Consider the following 6,199-nt stretch of genomic DNA (forward strand, 5'->3'; position numbering starts at 1 on the left):
GCTATGGATGGGAAGAGGACAGAGACAGTGATTAGAGCCCGTAAAAGCATTAGCAGTTCAGTAATTGCATACTAAAGAGCAAGCAAGTGCTGCTGCAGTCATGGTAAAAACGTAAAGTGCTTAGTTATTTGCTGTTAATCAAAGACTATTTTTCTGAACATTAATTGTTTGTTGTGATTTTATTTATCTTAAGTAATTAAATTACCTTAGATTTTCCTAATGTAAATATAAAGACTTTGAAGAATATATTTTTGTCTTTTGACAGTATTATTTTTTAAAGTTTCTAGGCATATCATTTAACTTTGTAAGTTAATAGAGGGACATTTAGAAAAAGAGTTAATTCATGCAAAAGAAAAAGTCTCTGGCACACTAATTTCAAGATGTATTCTTATTAGGGTCATTTGTGGGAAAAAGAGAGTGAGAGAGAGAGCCAGAGAGTGAGAGAGTGAGAGAGAAGAGAGAGAAAAAGAGAGACGAGAGTGGGGAGGGGAGAGAGAGAGGAAGAGAAAGAGAGAGAGACTCGGGGGGGAGTGGAGAGAGACAGAGAGAGAGTGGAGGAGGGGAGAGAGAAACAGAATGGGGAGGAGGAGAGAGAGAGAGAGAGCAATGGGGAGGGAAAGAGAGGTGGGGGTGTTAATCATGGTTAGGCTGCATCAGTTCTTTTTATACGTTGCTGCAGCAGGGCTCATCTAGAAGAGGAGTGTGAGAAGACTTTGGACACTGTTGACTGGCTCCCATCCTCATACATTCTAGTTTAACTGGTACAGGTTTTGAGCTGAACATTGAGAATTGGAATATGTCTCTGGGTGATTCTAATGTGCAGTAAAATTTGGGAGTCACTGGGTTAGATATAAATGAAAAAAAAGTCTGGTTAAAGGTCACTCCTGACTGGCAGCTGTGTGAGAAGGAAATAGTGTCCCATAACAAGATTTTAATTAAACTTCACAAGAAATTTGCTTAAGCATTTTGCCAGAAATGTTAATTTCTTCCCCAAAGGAAGAAAAGTTTGGCTTTCACACAGGTTTGAGACAGTTTTTCTTCCACAGAGAAAATTGCTCTGGAATAGGAATTAAGCACCTTGACTCTTGACCTATGTCTGTTTCTTACTGCCTCACTCACTAGCTGACTTATATTGGGAGCTTCTAAACCTTACTAGTCTTCAATTTCCTTATCAGTAAATAATAATATAGGACCAGATACATTTTATAATTATACTAGCTCTAAAATTATTTAATAAAGCAACAAAATAATAATATCAAATGAATAAGATAAAAAGTGAAAAAAACGCAGAATAGAAAATTTTATTAAATATATACCTTTAATATATTGCACATAACATGAATAAGGTGGTCACTTTGGTGTTGACAGCAGCACTGAGTTATATTCAAAACACACACAAACACATACACAGTCACACACACAATCACATGCTCATACACACACACTGAGCGAGAACTCTGCCTTCAGAACTCTTGAAGACAGAGAGAAGACTAATGATGAAATTACCTTCCTCAATACACATGCAATGTCCTAAGAATACTCTTTAACCATTTCTTTTCCATATGACAAAGCAGCTGTTTCCACCACCACCTAGTCTCATTTTCTTTTCTAGGTCTTCACCCCAATAAATCTGCTTTTTAGAACTCCTCTTCAGACATCAAAACATTTTTCCTCCAAAATTGGCTCAGTAAGTCTTTGTTCAAATGTACTTGTACTAAATCCAAGTTCCCAAGAGTGTGGAACTTTTGTAAAAAAGGGATCCCAGAAATCCATCAAAATTCCATTTCCTCCTCATGCTGAAGGATATATTTATTATGGAGAAGGAATATGGAGTGTTCATTGAATATTCATTTTCCTGGCTGACTGTGAAGGGCCATCAGGTAGTAAGTTTTCTGTGTCACGGTCAAAATAATTGCATCTGTTTCTATGCTCCCAAAGTTCTGGGCAGTCACGTGCTGTTAAGGATTCTGTACCACGATGAAAGGCAGCATGAAGAACCATAAGATGAGGCTCTAGCTGGTAGCACTATAAGCTTCTTCACACTGGAAGCAGATTAGGAGAAACACTCAAGGTCCTAGCAGGAACTACAGTCTGGGCTGGCATCATGAATGTCCCCCAACTGAGGTGAAGGAGTTACTTATTCCTATTTACTAAAAACATCATAGTTGGAAATTCGATGAATCATGTCTGCATTACTTGGTTTCCCAGGGTCACTCCGACCCTGGTGTGAATCATGTCTACATTACTTGGTTTCCCAGGGTCACTCCGACCCTGGTGTGAATCATGTCTGCATTACTGGGTTTCCCAGGGTCACTCCGACAACTCTAATATGAAATCACAATTTGACTGTGCTTCCTAAGTATAGCCACGGTGGTCACTTTGTCTTCCTCTTCTAATTAGCTCTGTCAGTCATGATAATCCAAGTCTACAGTAAATCTTGACTGTCCGCTCCTCTGACACTGGACTTATTCAGCTGCTTCTGACTCCGCAGCTTGTGCACCGCAGCTGTACTTCTTGTCAACTCATTATCTGACCTCCTTACAGGGAAGACACACCATTTGTTTGCTGCTGAGATTAGCATTGATACAGCATATACACAAACGAGTTTCGATTTTTAGCATCTCTATTTGATAGTGAAACAGTGATGCCCCACCGTTAGGCTTTGTAGAGAGAGAAGGAAATTTCTAAATTTTTAGAGCTTCCATTAATATACTAAAAACTAGGTCTGGTGGGCTTGAATGTCAAGGTTTTGCTAAGTCAGGAATAAAGGACACTTTCTGGTATGTAGGACAGGAGGATAGTTTTATCCTTACAAGCTTGATGGAATGAGGGAGGGAAGGCCTGTGAAAGATCAGATTTGGAAGGTGGTGGGTGTGGATCATAAGCATCTGGGAGAAGTGGTGAAGTGTCTTGGAGCCACCTCCAACTTGCTGTGGGAAAACCAGTACAGTCCTGATGAGAGAGGTGGGTGGATAGTTGAGCCTAAGTCAGGGCCTGCTCCCCATGGCCTATCTGTGGGAGGTTGGAGAGCCTGCGTCTCTGTCTCCTGATGGATGATGGAGAAAAGGATGGGGTGTGCAGGGACTGAAAGAATCTGTGGGGCTCGTGTAGTCGTGAGCCAAAATAAGGATACAGTAATTTTTTGAATGAAAGTAGGCGGCTGGGTCCATGAACTTCAATCTGCAATAGACAGACTGCATGCACCTTGAAAAAAGAGGTCTTTGGCGAACAACCTCGCAGTAGTGATCATGGTAGACCAGATGATGGATTAGACCTGCATTCAATATCGCAAAACCCTTTCCCACCTCACCATTAAGTCGAGTAAGCCCTACCACAAAGGCAGACGCCATGTTGGAAGAGATGAGAAAGAGGGAGGATTTTTGAAAGACAAAATATTTACTTAAAAGATTGAATTACCCCAAAGAAAGTAAAATTTGTAAGAGCCTTGAATATGATATATTGATATGATGTTCTCCCACTCTCCAAATCCCTATTTTGCCAACTTCTCCACTATTCATTGGGAACTTGTGAAAAGGTGAAATCACAGCAGAGCTGTGTTACCTTTGAATGTTGAAGTAGTGATGTGTGCTTTTTCACTCCTTTCATGGCTTCTGACAACTCTCCATCTTGGGAAAGACGTTTTCTGTGTGGCTAACATTTGATCCAAGAATAGGAGTCTTTGTGTCTATAGCTCCACACATAATTCCTAATTTTTGTCCTTTAAACGTAAGACTTAGGCAATTTTTGGTGACAAGGGTCTGTTATCTTTGTAGTGTTTTGGTGGCATGGGTTGACTATTTAAATACATTCATTCACTCAACAAATATTTATTGAGCAGCCAACAAGGTATCAGAAACTATCCCTGTTCTCAGGAGCTTACCCTATAGGGGTGAGAGACAGACAATAAATAAGGGGAAAAAAGTAAATGTCTTTCCAAGGTCCAAGATCAGAAAACATGTTGGACCCATGTTTCTGACTCTGGTGTGAGTAGCCTTTCCCTACAGTTCTAGATGTCCCGGGGTGCAGCTCGACCTTCAAGGAACCCAGCCTTTGCCTGAGGAACAGAGCAGAGCTCTGAACCACTGCCACCTTCCCTATCACTGTCTTCCTGTTTTCTTTCAGGAAGGATTCTAAAACCCTAAGAAATTGGATGTGGGTGTGGATGAACTCAGCCTGAAATGTCACATGCGAATCCTCTGACATCCTCAATTTAGTGAACTCACAGAATGACTTGTAACCACATAGATGATGACTTCTGCAGCCCAGTGACCGTTGTGGCAAAAGGTCAGGTAGGAAGGCTGTTCAACTGGCAAACGCTTCTTTCCCTTTGAAGGAAGGGAAGGCAAAGGCAAGGATTTGCTTTGTTGTTCTGGTATTTTGTCTCTGTCACATATTGATATACTTTTATCATTTCAGAACGGAATTTTTTTCTAATCTCAGTTCAGTCTGTCACTTCCTCCTCTCCAGACAAACACTGTCATACTCTTTATATATTTAGGTATCTGTGTGTTTGTGTTAATATTCATATATATAGAAAATATAGGTACATATGTATTTATATTCAGTTATCTTATGCAACACATTTGGAATGAGGTCAGTAAGAATGCAAAATAAATCAGTAAGAATACAAAATTTAAAGCCTTATAGTCTTTTTTTTTTTTTTTTAGTTGGAGTCTCACTCTGTCGCTTAGCTGGAGAGCAGTGGCACACTCACAGCCACACCAGCATTGTCAACCTGGTGGGCTCTGGCGATCCTTCAGCCTCAGCCTTCCAAGTAGCTGAAAATACAGGCAGGCAATACCATGCCTGGTTGATTTTTGTTTTAGTGTAGAGACGAGATCTCGCCAAATTGCCTGGGCTAGTTTCAAACCCGCAAACTCAGGCAATCCACTCACCTCAGTCTCCCAAAGTGCTGGAATTGCATACTGAGCCACTGAGCCCGGCTTATAATCAACCAGACGAGAGCTAGTTCTAATTCTGATAAAAGCAAATCTATCCAATACAAAAATTTCTTTCTTTGCCAATAACTCTATGTATATTTTAGAGTTTCTTATTTTTTATCTTAACAGAGTATGGTAGACACTTATCTTGTATCTCCCTGAATGTTCCAATGCTATGTTGTTAGAATTCTTTAATTTTGCCTAAAATTGATCCCCATATTTTAAAGTATTTATTGGAATACATCATCTTGATAAAATATACAGAAACCCTTTTGCAGCCATCACCGAAGCAACAGCAGCCAAAATGAAGTCAATCCCTTTGTGATTTCAGACGGAAGCAAGAACCGCAAAAGGCATTTTAATGTGCCCTCCTCTCTCTCCAAAGAGCTGAGATAGAAGTGCCATGTTCAAGTCATGCCCATCCGAAAGGATGATGAAATTGAGGTTGTATGAAGATACTATAATGGTCAGCAAATTGGCAAAGTAGTCCATGTTTACAGGAAGAAATATGCCACCTACATTGAACAGGTGCAGTGAGAAAAGGCTAATGGCACAACCGTCCATGTGGGCATTCACCCCAGCAAGATGGTTATCACTAGGCTAAAATTGGACAAAGACCGCCAAAAGATCCTTGTACAGAAAGTCAAATCTCACCAAGTAGAAAAGGCAAGGGGAAAATACAAGGAAGAAACCATTGAGAAGATGCAGGAATAAAGTAATCTTATATACAACTTCCATTTAAAACTGCCAAAATGAAAAAAAAATTATATATATATGTATATATATATGTATATACATATATATATAAACAGTTAGTTAGAGTTGGATTTATGATCTTATTTTATATGATCTTTTATATGATCTTGTTTTAAGTTTAGCTTAGTGAGATGTCACTTCTGGAGGCTAATCACTTAAATTAACAGTTAAGAGACTTGGTTTTAAACTATAAAACATTCCAAGAATACAAAGCTGTAGGAAAAATAATAGGAAGAATATCCATGTATCTACCAGCCAACTTTGTGAAATCTTCACCACCTGCCATGCTTTACATTAGATATTTTTTAAGAAATAAAATACTGTAGACATACATCAACATTTACATGTGTTTCTCTCAAATTTTTTCCTCTTCTGAATCCTTCTAAAAGTTATTCACTATCCCACATTTTTTGTACATGTCTTTGTACTTTTGTTGCATATGTATGTAAATGTAAAACGGCAAAGATATTGTTTTACAAATTAAAACTATATAAAAGTTATCC

The 6,199-nt window shown here is 39.1% G+C and overlaps 1 pseudogene; it reads left to right on the forward strand.

The window, feature by feature from the left end:
• The first annotated feature begins 4,226 nt into the window (after nt 1–4,226).
• LOC110595913 lies at nt 4,227–5,654 on the forward strand (annotated as a pseudogene).
• Nucleotides 5,655–6,199: the final 545 nt, after the last annotated feature.

Source organism: Carlito syrichta, unplaced genomic scaffold, assembly GCF_000164805.1.
Source record: "Carlito syrichta isolate Samal-C Ts95f unplaced genomic scaffold, Tarsius_syrichta-2.0.1 Scaffold305166, whole genome shotgun sequence".
Lineage (NCBI taxonomy): Eukaryota > Metazoa > Chordata > Mammalia > Primates > Tarsiidae > Carlito > Carlito syrichta.